The 24729-nt window shown below is 39.6% G+C and overlaps 1 long non-coding RNA gene across 1 annotated transcript; it reads left to right on the forward strand.

The window, feature by feature from the left end:
- Positions 1–33: 33 nt before the first annotated feature.
- Positions 34–10108, forward strand: LOC119890070. The gene is made up of 3 exons (XR_005442189.1): positions 34–150; positions 8826–8995; positions 9117–10108. It is a non-coding gene; the product is annotated as an uncharacterized LOC119890070 (long non-coding RNA).
- Positions 10109–24729: the final 14621 nt, after the last annotated feature.

Consider the following 24729-nt stretch of genomic DNA (forward strand, 5'->3'; position numbering starts at 1 on the left):
GTGCTGCTTTCAGGTGCTGCTCTAAAAATACCGCGTCGCATGTTCGAACTACTTATTTTCAGGGGTGAAATTCAGGAGTGAAATTATATAAATAAAGTCACTAATATCACCATTGCAAAGCCAAACTAAAAAGGATAAATACTGTACCAGGTATGTATGCTTTAAATTATTAACACACTTTTCAATGATTCTGAGTGTTACTGAGTTAGCTTTGATCAGCTATGTCGGTTAGCTTACCTTTGTTCTCAGAAGTGATGAGCACTTTTATCAAATAAAGTCAGTCTGTAATTTTGTTCTACAAGAATAAACAATGATATAAGTGACTATGATTAGTAAAATGTAAACTCCAGATATTTAACAGAGATTTTCTCAGGAAAACATACGCCTACTTTACTGCTATTAAGCATGATTTATCTTTGGCATGTAAAAATGTGTTATTTAAAAGGAATATGCAATTGACCTTTCGCTAAACCCCGCCCCCTTAGTTACTGTTGCTAAGTCCGACAAACTGTCGGCGCTGCCACTGTCTATTACTGCACTCCCCGGAGAAATATTGTCACATTTGTTGGAAAAATTGATCTCAGAAAGAAGCAGACAGTTTTGCAGTTGCATTATACATTTGAAGGTTGTATTCAGGCTGTGAAATTGACTCAAACGCACGTGAAAAAAATTTAAGATAGAAGCTAAAGCCTACCAATCACAGAGTAAAAGTGAACCATCGACGATTGAGACAAAAGACAACGATATGAACGGTCAACACCATTCCTGTAAAGCTGGGTAGGCCCCTATTCATTATTACAATCATTAAAATGCAGATGAGTAACGTTAGGGCTTTATTACGTTACACTCAGTAGGAAGTTAGCTAGCGTTAGCTAACTAACATTACATTAGGAACGATCCACAGCTGAAAATTTTATGGATTTATTTTAGGTTTTAGAAAGAGAATAAATCGTACTTCTCCTATCAACCTCTCTGGGTAGCGACTGTAATTATTACAAGTGCCCCAGGAACAGCGTTTGACAATATAGCGAAAAAAAGCTAAAAAACGACTCCTTTTGCATTAGAGTCAATGGAGCGCATCCATGAAAGTTTCGGACCTCAGTTTGAGCGAGTCCTATACTGTGCTGCGATTGGTCAGCTTTGTATTCGGGGCGTGGCTTAGCGAAGGGTCAATTGCTTGGTGTGGCTAGCCCACTGTAGCCTTGCAAGTTTAAACTTCAAAGTTTATAGGCTAGGCCTTTATTATCTAGTGTTACTTTTTCTTCACTCTTTACTGTTTCGTACCATAGTATCATAATGCCCTTATTTTATTTTAGAAACCTTTAGTTAACCCTAATTGCACACTTGCACAATGCTTCATGTTTCAAGTTCAAACCATAAATCATGTCCACCAGAAAGCTCTGTCTGGTGCACTTTAGCATGCAACAATCATAGATGCATGTTTGTAAAAGTGGGAATATAATATTGTGTAAAAAGTGTAGATTATCTTATTGATAATAATAATAAAAAAACTAATGCCAAAATATTTCAGACTTATTTTGGGATCAGAAAAAGAGATCAAATGAAATAACGCACCCCCACCTACAACATAGAGGTACACTTTACAATTGAATTAAATCCAATACAACAAAACTCTCTCTGACACCAACACTGTCTCAAAATAAGCAATAATATTACTACAAAATTATTATCTTGTTCACAGCTCTTACACTAGGCCGCTCTACATGATTTTATGTCCACTCCACGCACTGTGGTCCAACCTGTTTTCTACAGTCTGTTGGTCCAACCCCTACACATCATATGTACAGTGGAGGCCTGCAGTTTTTTCTACAGCTGAGCACTACCTTCTTTTACTGCAACTCATATGAACAGTGGGGAAATTGTACAATAAACGCTGTAGTTGTACAAGTGAATTCTTTCATAAACTAACCTGATATCCATTAATATCAGTGGTGTGGGTAAGTTACACTTCAGTTATGCCACAGTCTCCTTCTAAAAGTGTTTAGAAGTGCAGATTTGGTTTCTCTGGATAGTTTTATGGTTTAGCTAGCTAGAAGCCCTTCTACTCTACATAAATAAAGGAAAGCTGTCTATACTTGAATCTAACACAGGTACGAGTGTACAATAGAAACAACAATATTTCCTGTAAAGCAGCCATCAGAATTACTCTACTGTACATTTAATTTAAAAAAGAGCTGAAAGGATGCAGGACGGATGTGGAGCTGGCTTTCTTGCTGTTGGGCTAGTAAGTAATAACTTATTAGCAGGCTTGCCATGTCTTGCCATATTTGCCTGTGTGCAAAGTTGTCGACTCTTGTGTTCGTTGCTGTCTAGCTTTGTTGGCTAGCTTGCCACCCAAGTTTCAAGCAACATTATGCTGCCGGTGGTGGAGAGCGGCGCCGGTGCAGTACATGCAAACTCAACAGATTCTATGAACACAACTTTAACTAATGGCAGATGCTGTGAAGATACCAAAGATGATGGTGATGGAGAAGAGAAGAGAAAAACAGAGTGAGAGCTTTGTGGAATAAAAAGGTTACGGGTTGTCTCAGTGAGTAATTTGTTTATTTTCACGCATGTGTGAATAGTCTTGGACTCTTACGTTCACTCGTTACACAGCAGCTGCAAGGTCTCCATCAGCACAGGAAACAGAATTGATTAGTTCTTGACTCTCAACTGTGGGTCTCTGGGTTTGAGTCGTTCATTTGTCACATGACATCTCGGCTACTGTGGAGCAGGAATGAACTAATCGTTCAGCGCTCACACGGGTCCTCCTCGGAGTCTGTCTTCACTCGGCAGGCTGACTTACTGCCAGCACTGGGGAATGAGAGGCAAGTCTGTTGTCAGGTAACAGTCACTGAACTGACATATATCTAATATCTATTTTGCACAACCGCGCAGTTATGTTGTGCTAAGTTATAGTTTTAACACAGCCGCACCGTAACTTTAGTGTTTACAGCCAACAGCCCTGACAGAGTTCTACTGGGATCTGAATTACCACAGAGGTCGTCTCCTCTCCAAACAAACAGACCCGTACATTAAACCATTAAAACACAGCCACATAGCAACGTTAGCGTTAGCCCTGTGGTTTGTTTACAGCTAACAGCTGATCCGGTCCCCCAGAGAACGCAACGTAACTTTTACTTTTTATTTATTGACAGAGCCGTGCTGTTGTTTCACAGCTCCTGACTGGTGAACAACCTGCTGTGTTTGAGATTATTATTAAATTTGTAAAATTTTAATAAGAGTGTGTTTTATTCATCTAGTGTGTTATTACTTCAATATATTCCCTGTAAATCTGATGTTAATATATAGATTTTACTCATGGATAGGTGTTAGGCTACTGTATGAATGAGCACTTTAGAGATATAGTGATAGTAATTATAATTATATATAGGCTTATATGGCTGGTCTGGTAGTATACTCAGGAAAGATTGTGAAAGTTGACGTATTTAGCCGGAGTATTGGCTTAATCAAATATTGTCACATATTTCTGTGGTTTTTACATGGTTTGAATTTGGTTGTGGCTCCATGGGGCTTTATAGAAGCATGATAGAGAAAGATGAAGAGGTGAATTTGTGCATTGTACTTTGTCAATTAGAACAAGCCAGGCAGCCTTCTGTGTTTGAGAACTGCACTTTTTTTTTTTTAAATCGCCCACTAGAGGGCTGCAACGTGGCAATAACCAGCCTAGTTAAAATGAACATAATGACAAAAAAAGATTAGTTCATTTTAATGAATGAGATTTGGTGACTCGAGTCTTTCAAAAGAGTGACTTTTCCCATCACTACCTCTCACTTCCAGTGCAATCAGGAAGTAACTGAAAACTGTAATTCATCGAGTGGCCACTTGAGGCTGGCTGCAGAAGGTAGTCAGTCTCCATTGACCCCCATGTTAAAAAGCCCAACTTTACAGCAGAATAAAACATGTTTACAGCCTGGTTCAAAAAATGGTTTTAGTGCATATTGCTAATTTTGCCCTTCGTGACAACTGTGAGGGGGTTGAATTTTTTTATAACTTACCTGTTTAAATGATATTAAACCTTAAAGTTCTGCATTATTAGGGGCGTGGCCGCTTTGTCTGCAGGCGCCTCTCTGTTTCTGCACTCGGTCCGCCGTCTGTTAGCCTCACTCAGCTACACGGAGCTCTGAGGCTCAGCCTGTTGGAGCCATTTGAACATTTCTACATGCAGATACCGTATGAATAATGGCAGACTGTGCGGTTTATTGGAGAGAGAACCTCCTGGAAGTCCGTGTTCTAGTTGGTGAGTGAAATTCCTGTATTTTATCTATGTGTTAACAATATTTAGCAGGTATTGCTGTCGGTAACGTTATTAAGCTTGTTAGCTTAGCTCGTTACGCTAGTTAGCCAGATACGAGCAGCCCCAGCTGCTAATGATGCTAAGTTAACGGGAGTTAGTGTGTTCTACCCACAGCTTTTAAGGAGTCAAAGACAAGTCAGCAAGAAGAGAGAAGCCAAAATGTATTTGATTAACCTTAGTGTTAAACATTAGGGTGATAATGCTTTGAAGAAAATGTTACTGTTTAAAAACGATACTGTTATAATATTCTTTGTGAGGTTTATCATTGGGGATGATTAAAGTACATATTTAAGGACATTTATAGTCATCAATACGTTATTACACTTAGTAGATACTCATAGAATCCGGGTTACAGTACGTAACCCCCGTTCTATTTCATATAGGCTTCGCCCTCTAAGGCTATCACTATTGGGTTAGAGGCGAAGCAGGATGAGCCTCACTGGCCCATACGGTACCACCAAGCACAAACCCACCTGCCCAGAGCCAAATAATGAGCCACCCAGTCCCCCGCTGACCGCGGCATTGGTGTCAGCGTGCGCGCGAGCACCAGTGGCACGACATGGGAGACCGAGGGCCGACCCATGCGTAAGTCTGGAAACTGGGTGGGGAGTCCCCTCAGCCGTACAGACGCAGGCGGGGTCATGACAGCAACCGCAATAGCTGCGCACAAGGCAGGGCCATGTAAGCAGCGGCCGCCCCCCCACACCGTCCCGTGGGAGAGGGCGCACCGCACACTCACAAGGAGAATCACCCAACCAAAATACTCAGTACTGAGTGAGTCAGAGGGAAAAGGGAGACATCCCGCAAGTAGAAACGGACGAAAAAGCATGGGGACGACCAGGAGGCCACCGTGCAGATGTCGTCCACTGTCATCCCACCGTGCAATGCCACTGAGGAGGAGACTCCTCTCGTGGAGTGTGCTCTGATGCCATCCGGGGGGGAGATTCACCAGCAGACACGTAAGCCTGGGAAATGGCTTCGCACAGCCAGTGAGACAGGCGCTGCGCCGACAGGGGAAGTCCCTTGGACCACTCCCTGTAGTGCACAAAGAGGGGGAAGCCAGGAGCCAGGCGACCTTAGCCGAAAGGAATCTCAGGTCCGCCGTCTCCAAAGGCCCAAACGGGGCTATGGGTTAAGACGCGTAAACAGCGGCAAATCCCGTTGTGGGGCAACAGGCCACGTCACCGGCCTGCGCCTCCGCACCCCCCTAAGGAAATGCTTCACCAGGGGGTGGGAGAACACAGTCCTGTCCCCGAAGCCCTCTTACAGGACGAAATGGCGGCAGTGTAGGTTTTAACCGTACTGAACGCCTCATGACTGACAGAGCTGCCACCGTCGCTCGTGGGACGACACGGCGGAGGCCAAGGTAGGTGAGTCTCTGGGAGGGGAGAGGAGCACTCTTCTCCCAGTTCACCACGAAGCCCAGGTAAGACAGGTGTGCAACTAGCTGGGCTGTCTGCACCACTGCTTCGTCCCAGGACGGCGCCAGCAGCAGAAGGTCTTCCAGGTAAAAAAGGACCCTGATGCCAGACCGCCGCAGTGGCTCCAGGGCCGTCTCGACACACGTGGAAAAAGTATGCGGGACCAGGGAGTAACCAAAGGGCAGGCGGTTGTATTGGTACTGGGCGCCCTAAAATGAAAAACGCAGAAACTTCCTGTGTCCGGGAATGACGGACTCATTAAAGTACGCGTCCTTCAGGTCTGGTGCACACACTCACAATCACACAATCACCTGTTTTACTGTTAACATGCGAAAAGGTCTCACCATAATCGCCTTGTTGAACAGTGACAGGTCCAGGATGGACCTCATACCGCCCGTCTTCTTCCTGACCAGGACCCCCGATTCTCCTGCCCGGGAGGAACACTGGAGATGGCCTGTTTCTCCAGGAGCTCTGCCTGGAGGGCGGCGCTCTGAGCCGGGGATGAGCAAGGTCTCTACAACCCCGGTCAAGGGGGGAGGGGGGGAGGCGAACTGCAGCCTGTGGCCCCGCCGTAGCAGGCTGTCCATCCATTTGTCCATCGGGCAGGAAATGAGCCACTCTGAGTAGCGCTCTGAAAGTGGTCGGACCTGCTGACGAGGCGCTCTGGTGGCCATGAAGAGAAGGGGCGGGTCTGGCGAGAGAGGGTCGTGAGTGCCGGCATGCCCCGCCCTGCTGGAGGGAGCGCTTCTCTGCATGGGGGGCATGCGAGAGTCAAACTGATGGCAGAAATTCGGCAGAACAGATGTTGTAGGCTACCTGCAGAGATTTGCATCCACTTTTTTTTGTCAGCATATAATGAGCGTTACACCTACAGACAGGTTTTACTCACAGCTGGGCTGTAACTAGGGCGATGCTTTAGATAAGGCGAGAAATTAGCAGTGGAGAGCCGCCTCTGATTTTGTTTGGTGGATTAGAATTTGCCTAAAAAGGTAGATAAGTATAATAAGAAATACAAAATAAGATCCTTATAATAAACATTCAATAAGATCTGACTTGAGTAGTCAACAGGTGTCTAGCAGCATGAATTATTATTGCACAGTATCCAGCAGCAAACCGTATATTGCACATATTTGTAAACAGTGTATATATTTCACATTGCCACCCCTAATTACTGTCACATGCCAGAGAGGTTATCATGCTGAGGTGAGAGTTCAGTAGCTTCATGGCACTTTGGAACAAGCTGCTTAACTGTCTACCCAATGTTGTCTTTACAGGTGCCAGAGGAGCTGATTGCAACCCCCCAGATGTGATTTGCTGTGTCCAGCTATTCAGGAGAGAACAGCTCCAGCTTCCAGCTGTTCAGCTCCTGCTTTTCTTTTTACTCACAACATCTGAACACTACTGACGTGAAATTATGACACTGGGTTCATTATATAACTCTTACAAGACATTATTTCAAGTCATACAAAACTACTTCTACATTTGTAACCTTTTAATATTGATCTTTTCATGAATGCAAGACGAGTTTAATATGTTAAACTATTGCTTATGTATTAGGAATACTTTGTTACAATGATCAGACTAATTATACTTAAAATAAAATCACATTCTTCATTCATCATCAGTTCCCTGTTAATTGTAAATTGTGTGATTTAAACAATATATTATAGTTAACAGCTGTAAATGAAAATATTAAGATGGTATTTATAGATTAATGTATTATAGATATATACATTTTGCTTATGTTAGTAGAAAGTAAAAAATGAAAGGTTGATCTTATATAACGTTTAATTTTGACATTTCTTTAAGAGACAAATGTGACATTGACTGAGAAGTTACTCTGTTGTGAAAAACAAAGAATTATCTGCACACTGAATAGTTTTAAAGCCCTGTAGGAGGTGTAATTTATTGTGACCTCTTAGAAGGTCTTGTGTGGTTTACATTGTATAGACTATTACCTATTTCCTACAAGTGCATTCAGTCAGCTCTGAGACCTCAGAATTTGCAAGGTCATAATAAAAACCACCTAGTGGGATTTATTATTACTCTGTGCAGATAATTTTTTTTTTCAGCAGCTACCACATGATGGTTTGGATATGTGCACATTATTCTGGGTTTAAACTAGACTTAAATCAGAGCAGCAAACAAGGCGCTCTTCAGAAACGTCAGGTTATGTTATACAGTATATGGGTACTGAGTGTATGGCTCCTTATTTATCTTAAAGTATAAGGTAGAAAGTAAAAATACTCCTGCACACACAGAAATATACTGCATAATTATTCAACATTTTATGTGAAACATGTTTGGGAGTATTTTCACTTTTCAACTTATACTAGACTGATGTTCTTTATGCTGGGTACACACCAAAAGATAATTGGGCTGATTTTGGGCTGATTTCCCCCCTTCCGACAATCCTAGCTATGTCCCGATTATCTTGATGGTTCTACAGATTATCTTATCAGATTCTCCCTTGGTGTGAGGTGTGTTAAGAGTGTCCGAACAGGCGCCCCGATCGCGAATTGGAGAAATCCTGGAGAAATGTGTGGGGGGATCCCAGAGGACAAACGTGCGCACGATTATCACATGAAATGAAACAATATCCAATCAGAAAGCGAGATGATTGAAGCATAAGAAACGCAGTCATGGCGCAGCACATGATGAAATGGACAGCAGAGATGGAGGATCAGCTAGTACATTTGTGGCAACAGCACGAATGTTGGATAGGTTGGGGATAGAAAATGTAATTAGCTCAGTATAAAAACCATTAAGGATACATAAGGATAGGTGTACCAGTACACATGATATGTGTGTGTGTGAGAGAGAGAGAGGTGGAAAATTAACCATGGTTTTATAATAGGTGTATTGAACATTTGTATAACCAAATAATTAGAATGTTTCATTTTTAGCAAAAATATGATTAATTTGTGGTTATCATGGTTTAACTACAGTATCCATGTTTTATTTTTTAATTGTAGTAAAACCATGGTAAATTTTCGTAAGGGGAGAGAGACAGGGCCAGCGTGTGTGCATTACCACAACCTTTATCTGAGAAGTTAACAAAATTTTCTGGTGAAAAATTACAGTGGAAGAAGTAAAGATGAGGGCCACAACTTTAAGAACCCAGTACTCCAAGCTTCTGAAAGCCAAATCCAGTGGGAGTGGGGAAAAGCCACTCACAAGCAAGCAAAAGTGGCTGCTGCAGTCACTGATGTTTTTGAGGAAATATGTCATCCAACGCGCCTCTGAAAGCAGTGTAAGTGCTATTACTGTAGCTTTGTTGTTCTTCAATAGTTATAGTTAAATAGCTTTATTTTAAAATCCATTTATCACATAGGCCTATATAGGTAATTGAATACCTTATGTGCTTTTCACAGCTTCATCAGTCAATTAAAGATGCCCTAGCTGCAGTGAATGACCCCACCAGTGATCCAGATGATGACGCATCTCAGATGTCTGAGGACATGAATGCGGAGCTGTCAGCAACTGTGTGTCAGCCATCTACTTTGCAGACTGATAATGAACTGTCTTCTCCTACACCACCCAACCTTACACAAAAGCGAAAGAAAAGCCAATCTACTGATTCCATTGAATTGGAGAAACTAAAGGTTTTGCAGGTAATGTCTACTGCTTAGAAGCAGGCCAGCTGCTGATAGTGACAGCACCTTTGGGGCTGAGGAGTTGAGGTTGATCAAAAATACTCTGATAAAGACTAGAGTTAAGAGAAATAATATGAATGCTTTATATGAGGCTCGGGAGTGTGATCACCCTGATGTATTGCCATCTACCCAATACCAGATGCCACTTGTATATCCTCCACTCCCCACAGTACAGATGCCCCCCTCACAGCCGTCCCCTTTTCTCGCATTCACACCTAGACAAGCACATCACCACATGTCTCCACCATCTCATACTACTCTACACAAGTGCTTTAGAATCAGTACCAGCTGCCTCAAAATAATGATCAAGAGTAACTTTTGGCAAGAAAACAATGGTGATGAATGGGCACAGTAGACTGTGCATAGCACATATATATTTAGATTATCAGCCAGTCTGTTTTCTGATAGCTTGATTGTCCATATTTAGGTTTAAACTAACCACTGTTGTGGCAGAGAAAAAGGCTCCAAAACACTAGAATTTCTGTTTTTTGATGAACCTGTGACTGTTCAGTCATGTTGTGTACCAGTGTAAACCTTGTATTTCTACTGTTTTTGTATATATATATTTAAGTTTGAGCCTGTTTTTATTTCAAGATTTTAAATTGTTTGGATAAAATTGTATATATGTCAATTTCAGAAAACAATTTCAAGGTACAAAGCACTGGAAGATTTTTTTATTATCATTTATATAAATGAATGTTTGCAAAGTTGAGGCAGTTCAGTGTCAATTTATTGCCTAGGTAACACAAGAAAATACAGTAATGTCATTCAGCAAAATAACATTTAAAAAAAAAATCACTTTGTGTCAAAAGAAAATAACATCTTTGCAGAGCTCAGAATGATTCATAAAACAGCCTGACAAATCAGCAACCTAGCTCCTAGAAATGTGTTGTTTTGTTTTTTAGAATGTAGGCAAAAAATGTCTAACACTTGAATCATAGTAGAGTTACACAAAGCACAATACACTAAGAAAACAGAACAATTAGGTTCCTCCAGTTTGTATTATTGCTAAGAGTCTAAATGTAGTTTTCCTGCCAGGGAACCTGGCCTGCAGGTGTAACAAAGTAGCTCTTTAATTTGTCTCTAATTTGTTTGGCAACCATGGAGCTGTTACAAGGTCTTCCTTGTTGAAGTGGGAGCTTGGCTCCCAGACCATCCTCTCTCCAGGTACCCTCTATGAGTCTGTGTTCTGCATCTTCTGTATCAGCTGTGTAGGAGTCAGACCGAACTTCACACAAATAGTTGTGGAGACACACACAAGATAAGACAATCTTCTGCACCTTGTCTGGGTTTATCATAATTGTGCTGCGGAACACTCTCCACCTGTTGGCAAGTATACCGAACCCGTTTTCCACCACTCTGCGTCCTCGAGAAAGTCTGTAGTTAAACACTCTCTGCTGATGATCCAACTGGCGAAAGGGGTATGACTTCATGAGGTCAGTGCGCAAAGGATATGCATCATCTCCAAGCAACATGAAGGGGACTTCGAAATTAGAGCCTGGCAGATGTTTGGCTTCAGGGATATTAAGGAGGCCCATGTCAAGAGCTTGCTTTAAGTCTGACTCCAGCATCTGATGCTCTGCCCTGTGCTCCTACACTGACATACCGAAACTGGTACTTGGCATCAACAACTGCCATCATCAGCACAGAGAATCGTCCTTTGTAATTGTGGAAGGTGCTTCCACTATGTGCTGGTGGCTGAATGTTTATATGTTTCGCATCAATTGCGCCAATGCAGTGGGGAAACTGCCAGTTTATATGGAAGTCTTCTGCAATTTACAGCAATTCTCTTCTGTACTGGGAGTCTGAAATAATAGTGAAACAACAACGATAACATAATATCAAACAGTTTTCAGATTCCAGACCACTGCATCACCAAAAGTAATGAATGAAAGATAAAGTAAATATTAGTTAATTACATAGAAAAAAAGACTGGGCATGCTCATGTATTCAACAGTCACTTCCATCCAAGTAATTGTATTGAACAATCAGCATTTCATGGTCAATACATCAACACTCCCTTAAAGGGATAGTTCACCCAAAAATGAAATTACTCACCCTTATGTTGTTCCAAACCAGCATGAGTTTCTTTCTTCTGTTGATGACAGGGGACGGTAGCCATGGACTTCCACGGTAGGATAAAAATACTATGGAAGTCAATGGCTACCGTCCTCTGTCTGGTTATCAACAATCTTTAAAATATTGACTTCTGTGTTCAGCAGAAGAAAGAAACTCATACAGGTTTGGAACAACATAAGGGTGAGTAAATAATGACTATCCCTTTAAATATTATGAATATTATGAACTGTTTTGTTGTACTGTAGTTTTATTGGTGTCATGCGGACTTTTAGACATTAAATAAGCTTACCTACAGATATTCATTGGCAAGAGTGTGGTGCAGGGCTTCACATGTTTCACTCACAATCTTGGAAATTTGGTGTCATGTCTGGTTATTAGTGGGGCCACTTTATTGAGAATAAATTTCGAACTCCTCTGTATTCATTCGAAGAAGCCCCCTGAAACCCGCTCTGTACTCTACCTGTCAAAATAATCATACAAATTAAGGAATTATGGACAAGTACCCTAATTATATGTATCCTCCTTTATGCTTCACTGATTTGTTATGGTCAGGCTACGGTATCAACAGTTGTATGTGATTCCATATATCTTCAAACAACATCAAATTGTCATGAACTGTAAGAAAATCAAAATATAAAAACAAGTATTTTAAGTGTATTTATTAAGGCAATTTATTTTCCAAGAGAGACCTGAGAACAACAATTATAAAAAACATAGCTGTGTGATTTTGTGACCATTGCTCACCTCTAGCTCACTCTGTACAGACCATGTTCCCGCCGTCTCCACGACTTTACCCAAACCCTTTTCTTTTTTTTTTGTGAATTTTCTGTGAAAATCATTCCAAACACTAGCATCGCAATTTCTTCCTGCATATCGTCCGCCATGCTTATTCTGAAGTCTCACGAGATTTAGCGAGATTTCCTGTGTTCACTGTGTAGACTCGGGTTGAAAATCTGTTTGTGTGTGTATATACTATAGGAGCAACACGGTTGAATCTAGGATTTTTTCTCCTCATGTTTGTGGTCTATCACATTTTGAAAATCTTATAAGATGTAAAAAAATCCTTTGGTGTCTACCCAGCATTAGCATGAGTTCAGTTTTAATGTTTCATGTTTTCAGGTATACGATTAGCTTTTCAGTAAGTAGTAAAGACAGGGAGTGCTAATATAAATATAGAATTTATATTTTTATTTATTTATGATTTTTTTGAAATGGACTTGAAGATGATACAAGTATGGACAAAATTTAAAATTTAAAAGGAGAGAAGGCCTTTTCCACACCAGTCCGCCCCATCAGCACAATGAGTCTTCCCAGGTCTCTGCAGCTCTCTGGGCACCAGGTGGGACATCTTATCCACAGAGAACTCTGGGAGGAAAATGTATAATAAATTCTTAAGGTGATAAAAAATATAAAGTAAATACAGATGATTCTTTAAAAATAGAATATTGTGGAGAAGTGAATTTTCTACCATAATTTAATTCAAAAAGTGAATCTTTGATTTATTCTAGATTCATTACACAAAGCATTTCAAACCCTTTTTGTTTTCATCTTGAAACATCTTGACAGCTTCCATCAGGTAACTAAGGACTCTACGTTCATTGCAAGTAACATACTGAGGTGACGTCCAATTAAACAACTCATAACTAACGTTATGTAAAAGGGTTACTTGATTTGCTTCAAATTGATCGTTTCAGATGTAAGTAAACTTAAGGTAATTACTGATTCATAGTTAACTGTTAACGTTGGTCTCAACAAAATCTAGTGTTGTAAAAAAAAACGTTACCACATTTTTAAATTAAAAAGCATTTAAAACCTTGTGAAGTATAATGTCAATAACAGATATGTGAGTTATTTTAATATTTTCCTGTGTCTTACCTTGACTGTAAGATGGTAACGCCCAGAAACTGGTAACAGGGCTGCAGTTTCCAACCTCCACCGTACAGCACCAACGTTTAGAAGCTACCTCTGCTAACGCAGAGTAGCATTTAGCATTAGCTCCTTAGCGTGAGCTACCTTGGTTACATCGAGCTAGGTGGGAGTGGTGTCAGCAACACGTCACCTCAGCTCCACCCACGACCCGTTTTTGGTTATCCGGGAGTGATGCCACGTCCATTTTTATATACTGTCTATGGTACAGCTTTCCTTATTTCCAACAGCAGTGAATTACAGTGAAATGGTAGGGTAAACAAATCACAAAAAAACTCAAATCTTATATAATGTTGCTTAAAAGTAAGGCTAGGCCTATAGATAAGTGTAGGGTATATGCCTTTTTAAATATGTTTGTCATTTTTAACATGTTGTATAGAGTATATATGCTTTTTTGTTCTAAGATTAACAATAATCATGGATATGTGATTATGTGCACATAAAAAGTTTAAAGACAACTCTGCTATGAGGAGAGAAGAAAAGAACTTGATGCCTGACAGGAGTGACTCCTTTTTTTGTTTTTGTACAAGTAAACAAGAGTTCTGACTGAAACACGGTTACTTTTATTGTTAGTCTCTGAGTAAAGAAAGAGAGAAAAGATGGCATTAGGCAGAGACAGTGATATTTTTTGTGAAATAGATATTTATTTGATGCTGGTTTGTCTTGTGTTTTGACATAGGTATTTTGATAATTACTTCCATTAGAAGCCAAGAGCAGTTTGCAGATCCAAATTGCAACATCCCTCCTTTGTTATGACGCAATGAAGTAGCAGGGACTAGCTGAAATTCAAACAGGACAGCAGCCTCCATGGATTTAATTCAGTTATAATAGTCCCAATTAAAATACAAAATAAATGTTCCACTTAGGAAAGCATATAGAGTGTTGAAACCAGCTGCTCTCTTGGAGGTTTAATGCATTTTTGAAAATGTATCATTCTGTTTTTTCTTACGCAACAGGCTTGTTTCCTTAACTTAATACTGTAAATTCTTCTGTGCATTTATTCAAACTATATGAGTTAACAAGTTATGAAACTGAAAAGGGCAAATACTACAGATTTAGCACTTGAGAAAAGAGAGAAGGAAAGAGATCAAAGTTGAGCTGTCTGGGTTGGAAGTTCAGAATAAAACTCTTAGGGATCATAAGACAGGCTACAGTCCTCATGTAACGTTACTGTCCTCGCAATGAGTTGCACGTTTTTCAAAGTTAGTGTGTTTGAAGTCCTCCAAAGAAACTCAAGGTGTAACTTTTCTTGCATATTTATGAAGAATCACATACTGTAAGACACAACTGGAAGAAACAAAAATCATTGTGCTAACTACTGCCAGCTAACGTTATGCTAGCAAGCTATTTATCTATCTGATCCTACCTACGGTTCAGTTTTCACTTAACAAAACCATATCAATTATAGTTAAACGTGTAAAAGTCAAAAATTCAAAATAAAATACTTGCGAACAAATAGTGTCCAGGAACAAAAAGTGCAGCAGGACCAATCAACAGCACTCCTCTGTCCACCATGTTTACTTGACTGTGTGGAAAATCCCTAGCTCTATTGCTTCTAAATAAACAGCAGGAGGCACTTCAGTAAATTAAACAGTGAACATTTTCTCAAAATAGGGCAGTACATATCACCTCAAATGTGAAAGAAAAAACACATAATACTATGACAAACAAACAAGACATTATTGATTCTAAAGAGAGAAATGTTACTGTTCAAAAAAAGAGGAAATAAATGTCACAATGAGTAAAAAAACATGCACCAGTTCAGTGTCTACATACATACATGTTTGATCAATTGATTGGATTAATCTTTTTAGGATTTTACTGACAAGTGAAACACGCAGACACACTACAAACAATGTAATTCAGGCTCAATTGGTGTAAAACAAGTCTTTGCCGACAATGACATTGTTGGCTGTTCTGAAATTATATGTGATTTTTATGAACGGTAATGTCTCTCTGTCAAAGGCACACTGAGGCTTGTTCTCAAATCTGACTTGACAGCCCATATACTTTTACTCACACATTACAGTGTTGCCTCGGGCAACTCGGCCTGCTCCTTTCAAAATACTGGAACCAGGTTATTTCTATTGAAGTATTACTTCAGTTTAAGATATTATTTCAGGGTTTATTATTTTTTGTGCTGGGCTGAGTGAGGATTGGTTTAATGTCAATGTGGGAAAGAGAGGACACACTGTACAGATTGAAATTGGGAAATGTGGAGAATAAAATGCAAAAACTGTATGCCAGTGCGCTGTATAAAATATTTGAAGGCTTAGTATACCTACATGTGTGTTTTTGGACTCATGGCTGAAAGAAGATGTGTGTCTGAGTAGCCCATGGGTTGTAAGAAAAAGCTAAATGAGATGAATTAAACAACAACAAATAAACGTAACGTAATACCACCTACTTTCAAATGTATCTAACAGATTCATTGAGCTAAGTTGTCTATAAATACAACAAGCTGTTAAATCGCATACTTAGGTCATGTTATGACAACTGTTGTCCTTATAAAATCTGAACTAACCATCCACTGAAGAAGACCATGAGAGATGTGGATGAACACTTTGAAAAAGCTAATAAGTGGAGCTTGAGTTGGAATTGATTTTTACTTAATAATTAATCGAACTGACATGGTGCAGGGTTTCCACAGATCTTTAAAAAGTCTAAAATCCATCCAATCTGAATTTCAGGTTAAATTATAGTATGGATAGTAGCTACTAAAATTTCACTTTGATTATTAATGTCAATGTACTATTGATGTTTTTAACACTCAACTCTTCTTGGCCAGCTTCTTAGCAGTAAATTGGCAGTCTGGCAGTAAATGTACAGTGTAGGTCACAGTGCGTCCGTTAATAAAAAGTCTGCCTGTTGTTTCCCCAACTACTGGAAAAGTGAAGGCGGTTAGCGCTATCTATCATCTCCTTTGGGCTTCAGGAAAGCTAAAAGTAAGTTGAGTTTTTCGGCTGCTATGTGTTGAAGAATTATTGTGTTGTACTCTAATCTGTGGTGACAGTGAATTCTTGTAAACATTCTTGTAGGACTCAAACTTTCAAGATTCCCAGGGAACACTGATATCTGCTAGCCTGACGCCTTAGCTACAATAAGTACATGAGAGAAATACCTAAAGCTAGAATGTCAGAAAACACTTATGGGGTCAGCTACATTACTCTAAGCTAGACCTGTCTTACCTTTCCCTGTAACATCAATAAAGCCCCTAAGAAATATTCTCAACACTATGTAACGTTAGCTACATTTATAGGAAGTAACATTAATTGTCATTACTACCTACTTTTGTTGAGAACATCAGGTAAGCTTAGACTAAACGCTATACTGTACACATACCTTACATGCTGATAGTTAAATTATATTTCAGTTTTCAGATGAGTTTGAAAAACTGGTTATTAGGACTGTGGTGACCATGGAGCAGCAGAGGTTAGTAAAGCAAATAGATAGTCCTCCTGGACCACCCTGGGACCTTACTTTGGAAAAAATAAATACTGTAGTCAATGGCAAGAGACAACTGCTTTTTTGATCCTGTTTGAATTGTGCTCTGAATTTCACATATGATGATGGTCAATATAAAAAATACATTTAAAAGTCAAGAAAGTCGCATTTTTAATGTAAAACTGTTGAAAATACATAATTACAAAGACCACAAACCCAAAAGTCGCAGATGTGACATTATAACTTTTTCTCTCAATGACTGAAGCTAAAGTTAGTGAAGTTAACGTCAAAAAACTTACATGAGAGGATGATTTGATAAAAGGACAGAGAGTCGTTGGATTAAACACTTAAGGTGAGATACATTTCTGCATGGAACATGGCAAGTTACCTAGCTAGCAGCAAACAAGCAATGAACGTTAGCTAGCATTACTGCGTTAACATGTTGGTGACGTATATTGTGCGAGACGAGAGATGTAGTTCATTGAACGCTTTTCACACAAAACTAAATGTAACTTTACTGTATTACAACAAACGTCAACTTTCTTGACGGACAAAATTATCTTTTAAATTGTCAAACGTGTAATTCAGGACACAGTTCAAACAGGATCAAAAAATATGACTACGGTGCGGCAAGGGATTAGGCCCTCTATTAGGGATGCAAACTAGTCCTTTTAAGCTAATGAAGAGACGTTTCTTCTGTATTTTAATATACAAATGAAATGCTTAGTGATTATACAGAAGGGAGGTGATTCTCATGTTGCCTATTTTTTATGTTAATTTCTACAAATAAATCTAGAAAGCCGTAAAAAAAAGACAAACATGAACAATTCTGTCTATAATGATTCTGAGGTCATAGTAGCAGGGTTTTCTTGCCATTATAAGGAGGTGAGGCCTAGGTAAAATCTCCATGCCTATCAAAACGTCAATTTAAAACTCCGTTTCCCGACTTTGTTTCGGAAGTCATGTGACCTATGTCACATGACATAATCAAGCGGAGACCGCAGCGACACAAAGAAGGTGAACAACTTCAGTTGCACTCACGTTCTTTTTGCTGATCTCTTTCTTTTCACAGTTCAGTTTTCTCTGTACTATTTACAAAAAAGTCACACAGAAAGTACTGTTTACAACTGAAGAAAAGCTGTCTGTTGGCTTATTCTTTGGGTAATATGCTGAGGTGCAAAAGTATGACTATGATAACTATAAAATCTAATTGTAAATGGTCACCTACAGAAATACAGCTCTCAGACATAACTGTAAATAAGTTATTTAATTAATCTGACGTGCTCAGTCCAAATGAAACACTCATCATTTTAAGACAGAACCATTATTTGTGATTTCTGGCCCAAATTCCTTTCCATATTCAGCATGTTTATCAGCATGAGTTTTACAGTATTAACTTCCCTTATGCTATTCCGAACATTACCACAGGGTGACAGTAGTGACCTTCTGGCCAGTGGGAGATGCAAAGCAGGGAAAGACAGATACACAGAGGGAATTTTAATTGTTATTGAATATTTTATATTATTGCTGATAACACAAATATTAGTGATTTTGTGTTTAATTAATATCAATCATCTGTTTAAAATATTAACCTTGAGTGATGTCCTTTATTAACGTGAGCTTTGTTCCTTAATATGCCAGTGAAACACATTTGAAATGTACTAAATTGAAGGAAATAAAGTGACATCAAGAGAAACAGGATATGGAGAAACAGAAAAAAATGATAAATTAATTAACAGATCTTATTATTTTATTGTGCAGTGATAAAGGGTCAATAAGGGGAGAGAATAAAGTAAAAGAAGGAAGAGTGAGAGAAAAAGCGGAAATGTTCCAAAGAAAGGATCAAGACTGTAGAGCCGATGAGTAGAGTAAGCTGCGGGAGAAAATGTTGGGGGGGGGGGGTTTCTTTTAAATTATGTGATGATGGACTGAAGGCTTAGAGAAGGTATAGAATAAAGGAGAAAGAAGGAAGACTATGTGAAGGAGGTGGGGGGCATATTGTTTTTGTGGCAAATTGATGTGATCCATCTGAACCATGTGACTCCTGCAGCACACTCCCCGAGTGACCAGCGCCACGCCACACCCAAGGGCATCTGGAATAGCATTGTGGGCCCCCTCTTTTCTGCCTTTTCTTTTTTTTTTTTTAGGCAATAAGAGACAATGTATGTCCTCCATTTTGCCACGGGAGTGAGCAAACAAAACGACAGCCTGTAGTTATATGTATCGCAGTCTTTCTTCCCCTAAAAATATATTCCACTAACACACACCCTCTGAGGGGTGGGCATGTGGCTTGCTTCCCAGGTCATTTTCTTTGGAGTTGCTGCTTTATTGTGTTCGCTGATCCGATTTCCCTTCCTCTCCGTGTGATTTCTCTTTCTGTTGCCCTGGCCAATCTTACAGCCACGGTTCACCTGGAAAAGAAAAATTGTGTGACCTCTACACCAACACACCAGCACCACCAACAACAACAACAGCATGGCATAATAATGCTTTCACTTGAGGAATGGGAAATAATGTGTCTTCATGATCTATCTGGGCCATATCAAATATATGAATCATGTTATTACGGAGGAGTTGGAGGAGACCAGGCTCTGCGTGGCTGCAGTGGAAGTGATTGCTGGGAGAAGTGCCAGTGTGTTAGCCAAGGTGTTCTGGCCATGAATGGCAGTGCTACTATGTGAATTCAGAATTGTTTCCTAGGTGCTTCAAGATCTCTTTTCAGTTTACTTTAAGTGTAATTAGACGTAAATTGTTGATCATACACAGGTTCATTTCCACTGTCCTGCTGCTGGAAATACTCACTAGAGCATCAGATGTGTACTAGTCGTTTGCTAAAAACTACAGTGGACAGCTGTTTTAGGAAATGACTGAGACTTTTTGCAAAATGAAACGACATACTTGTTTCTTGAATCAGGGCTTGAGGAAGAGAGCCACAGACAGCGTAGTAAAGTCAGAAAGGAAGGATAGGCAGACAGAGACATTGTTGTTTGTCGTTTTTCAACATAAAAATATTACAGAATAACACAGCCTTATCCTTGCAGACAACATGTGAAGGTGACTAAACCTTAAAATACATACCTGATTATAATCAATTGTAACATAAGTACAATAAAGGTACTGTACTATACTTGTCATTCACATGAAATATCAAACATAGCATTTCACCTAGATGGAACCACATGGACGTATACTTTTTTAAAATCCATACCTTCAACCTTTTACAACAAATGGGGCCTTAATGATGCGTTTGATTTTAAAAAGTCCAGCTATAATTGGATTCAAACCTGGGGGTCTGGACCAAACCACAAGGTGTTTGCAAGATAATTCTGAGGGGTCACAAGAATTATTAATAACATATGAAAGCAGAAAAAACATATTCCTGTCAACCAAAATCAGGTTTAATTTCTCTTTCATCTAATCTTTGCTGTTTTTCTTGTGAATTACTGGATATATTTGACTTCTTCATTCCTCAAAAAAATAAAATTTGAAAAAGAAATTCTCAGTTACTGATTATGATCGTTTGACACCTGATGTTTTTTTCTTTTCTTTTTTTTTTTTTTAAAGTTCTGCTTTGGCTAATGTTATTTATGTTTAACTTTACATTTGTGATTTTTTTGGGCATTTTATACACTCTCTTTGGTGAATATAAAGGAAACAATAAAGAGCAAATTTTTGTAATGCTCTTTTTTCTGGAGTGTACGTCTCTCTTAAGTGTGTATCCTATCACCTCCTCATTCTGTTAAAGACTGTACTGTATGTTCTGTGTGTATCTGGCATGTATCATACTTGACGAAGGTCAGGAGACATTGGATCAAGTATTTGCAATAGAGATGAGAGTGTGGATGTTTAGACCTTTTTTTTTTTTTCTCAGTTTTAAAAAAATTTTAATTGTTCATCAGAAAATGACATAAAATGCTAAATAATGCACAGAATAAGTAAAAACTGTAACAATGGTTTCCTGGGTGGATGTATTGCAGAAATGGTTTAAAATCTTCTTCAATGTTTACTTTGATTTAAATGTGTTTAGTTGACTTTGCAAATGAGCCTGTGTGCCCATGAGAGAAAAGAGAAGAAAAGTTGAAAGAGTGGAAAGTGAGTAAAAGAAAAAAAGGACTAACTTTAAGAGTAACTTCACTGTACAGTGACTCAATTCAAAGTTGCTCTCCCACTCCTCTGTCCCTGGCTCCCCTCCAACAAAACAAATGCAATATTACCATGAGATGTTGTCATATCAGTAAGGAAGAACAGAGCCAAAGAAACACTCAGAGCCAAGAGATGTCTATTTATCGCCTTTTCTCTCTTGCTTCTAATTTTAATTTTAATTTTTCAAATAAAAAAAAGAAAAATCTGAGGCTAGAACGACATTAGCGACATTATAGGTGCTGATTTCCCTCAGCCAGGGAAATTAATTACTTATTGATCAAAAGAGCAGGGGAATAAAATGAAGTGAATTAATAAATAAGTGAATAGATAGCGGAGAGCAGGCCATAGGTGGGCTACTTGTTCAAATTTGCAAACATCATGGTTGGCAGATTCCATTTGTTTTCCATTTCATTATTACCAAACAGTGCCCTACGCACAGTAGAGCTTAAGAGTTCATTTGTTAAAAAAAAAGCTGGGAATTTCAGGCCAGCTCCTATATGAAACCCTCTATGCTAATATGTTAAGTTTTTAGGGGATATAAACAAAATTCAAAATCCACGTATAAAGGGGCAATTTCAAACATTTAATTTCCTCCTTTTAATGACTCGTTGTTTTGAATTATACGGATAGTTAAATGGCAATAATTTTGTCTTTCCTTTTAATAAACGTCCCTGCTGCTGGAAAGTTGTGTGCTGATTGGAACCTCCCTTAAAACTTGCTAAGTACATATCATTAGGCCTTAGTACAGGATGGTCTGGCTAATAAACAATTATTTATAACAAATTATTGCCTAATGTATCAAATTAACAACATGCAGCATGCAAGATTTATACACCATGCTTGCCACATTTATTACATTTACTTAGGGTATTCAGCGACGCACATTTGGTGTAAAACACATCTTTTTTATAGACGGTGTTTTATAGTAGAATATGTGAGATTAACAGTGTGAAGTGTGTTTTTGTTTGGTTGATTTATGGACACTATAAAGTCATGTTTATTGGATCGGTGCAAATAATTAAATGGTGGAGTTTTAAGTGCAATATTCACCTAATGTAAAAAAAAAGAAAGGGTGGAAATATTACCTCGTAAAGTCGGAGTTATCTCCAAAGTCAAGGAGTCAAAATATTTACATCAATAAATCTGTCCTTAAAATCTCGCAGCTAACGGGTGGATGGCCCGACCAGTTGGCTTTTGTAACTGCAGGACTGAGATGAATGTTGGCGGGAGATGCTGCTGTTGTTTTTCACTGCTTTTAATTGCCTTTTTACCCTCCGGTATGGAGAGTTTAGGACAAAGACGAGGAAAGATTCCCTAACTACACAAACACACACAGCTATACACATACTGGGTCACACATATGCGCAGAGATGCACAAAATTCCCCAGATTCAGTTTGTTTCATTCAGCAGAGACCAACGCAAGCACACAACCTCCTGGCCACAAACATGCACGTACACAATTCCATAGACAAATATGTGCGCACAAGAACATGCAGACACATATACTGTGTGTGTGCAGTACAAGCATAGAATCATGCTTCACACACTCAAGCAAACATTACAACTAGGTCAAAAGCAGTAGAGACTGTACAGAGTCAGATTGATTCCTTAAGATATTCATAGTAATCTTAAAATTCCTGCTTGTTGGGTAATAAAACACTTTATCATCACACACTTTGACAAGGTACATTAGTCTTGACCTGACACAGAGGAGGTGGGGGGGGAGGCACGGATACAGTTTGATCACCATAACAACCAGCTTATTGATTATAACAATGTGTGGCTGGGTCATGTATCCACCACTGACACTGGTCCTGGAGAGAGAGAGGGAGAGGTAAATGGAAAGAAGAATGGAAAGAAGGGCAGAAAAGCCCATGAGGAGGACAGCTGTGTATGTGTGTTTTTGTGTGCGCACAGCTTGTTTGTCTTTTTCTCTCACAGTTGTCGCTGTCAGGCTCTCTCTCTCTCTCTCTCTCTCTCTCTCTCTCTCTCCAGTCCAGACAGGGACTCGGAGAAGAAGATAAATGCCTGCTCTGCAGAAATCCAATAGACATTCCAATGTATTCAACAGCCAAACTTTATTGTAACTTTAGAAGTGAAATGAATACAGAGCAAGTATTTGGAGCCCCACCAATGGACTTATCACTTAATTGATGAGAACACTGACACTGAAATCATCCATGTGTCCCCAGTGGACTAATGGCTGCACTGCCCCATGCTTATTATGGATAATAAAGCTGTCCTCAACAGTGAAGTGGGATAGAAAATGTAATGTCAATCCTACCACCTTTGACTGCATCCCACCAATCAAGACACACACATTCTTTGATAAGAATTAAATTATTTATCTTCTCAAGTCATATTCTTTTCTTATTTCCAGGAAACAACAAAGCAACCACTGCAATGCCCACGGGTACTGTTTTGTTCTAGCAGGGACTGCTTCTCCTGTGTCTGCAGAGGTGAGGGTGGTGGTAGCCCTGATACAGCAGCATCATGCCACGTCTCTCACAGAACCCAGAAATTTCGCTGCCGCTCCACAGTTGATAACATTTGGCTGCTAGAAGAATGTTGGCAATATCAGCTCACTGAGTGGTAGGCAATCCTTTGAGCTAGTGACTTTTACCGTGGGAAAAAATAATGTCATGTGGGTGCATAAGTAACAAAAACTATGATTCATTCATTTAAAAAAAAGTCAATATTACAAGTAAAGTCAGAGATATATTTTTTTTTGAATTTTTCCTTGCTCATAGACTCACAGCCACCATCTTTCCTGTACCTGCAGTGTCTAGTCTGAACGACTACCGCCCTGTGGCTCTCACTCCCATTCTGATGAAGTGCTTTGAGAAACTGGTTCTTAAGCACAATAAAGAACAACATCCCAGCCTGCCTGGACCCTCACCAGTTTGCTTTCAGAACCAACAGATCCACACAGGATGTCAGCTCCACTGATTGGGAATAATCTTGTAGAACAGTGCTCAGAGAATAACCCACTGCTCAACGTCAGCAAAACCAAGGAGCTGATCGTTGATTTCAGGAAAAAGGAGATAAAGACACACTCCTGTCTACACCAGTGGTGCTGAGGTGGAGCAGGTGAACAGTTTCAGGTTCCTGGGAATCAGCATCACGGAGAACCTGACATGGTCGTGTCACATCACCACGCTGGTGAAGAAAGCTCAGAAACGACCGTATTTCTTGAGGAAGCTTAAGAAGGCCAAATTCCCGTGCCAAGTTCTTGTCAGCTTTTACAGAGGAGCAATAGAAAGCATCCTGACTGGAAACATCACTAACTGGCATGGGATGTGCACGGCCCAGGACCGGAGGGCTCTGCAGCGGGTGATTAAAACTGCTCAGAAGATCACTGGTACCCATCTCCCGAGCATCAGTGATATGGGTGAGGTGCCTGCAGAGCCCAAAGGATACTAAAGGACAGTACCCACCCAGCCACAGCCTGTTCACCCTGCTGCCTTCTGGGAAGAGATAAAGAAGTTTCTGCTGCTGCCCCACCAGACTGCAGAGCAGCTTTCCCCCCAAGCTATCAGACTCTTAAACTCTAATTCATCCTCAGCACTGCTCCACTGATGATAGTTTATTTGTGTCTACCATATTTAGAATTGTTAAAATATTAATGTATATAGTCAAATATGTAGCAGATGGGAGTAACAAACTCAATTTCACTCTATATGTGTTATATTGTGACAAAATAAATCTTCCTACCTACCTACTATCGTGTTCCACAGC

The sequence above is a fragment of the Micropterus salmoides genome, unplaced genomic scaffold, assembly GCF_014851395.1.
Source record: "Micropterus salmoides isolate LMB-PRFRI ecotype aquatic unplaced genomic scaffold, ASM1485139v1 Ms_hic_scaffold_6, whole genome shotgun sequence".
Taxonomy (NCBI): Eukaryota; Metazoa; Chordata; class Actinopteri; order Centrarchiformes; family Centrarchidae; genus Micropterus; species Micropterus salmoides.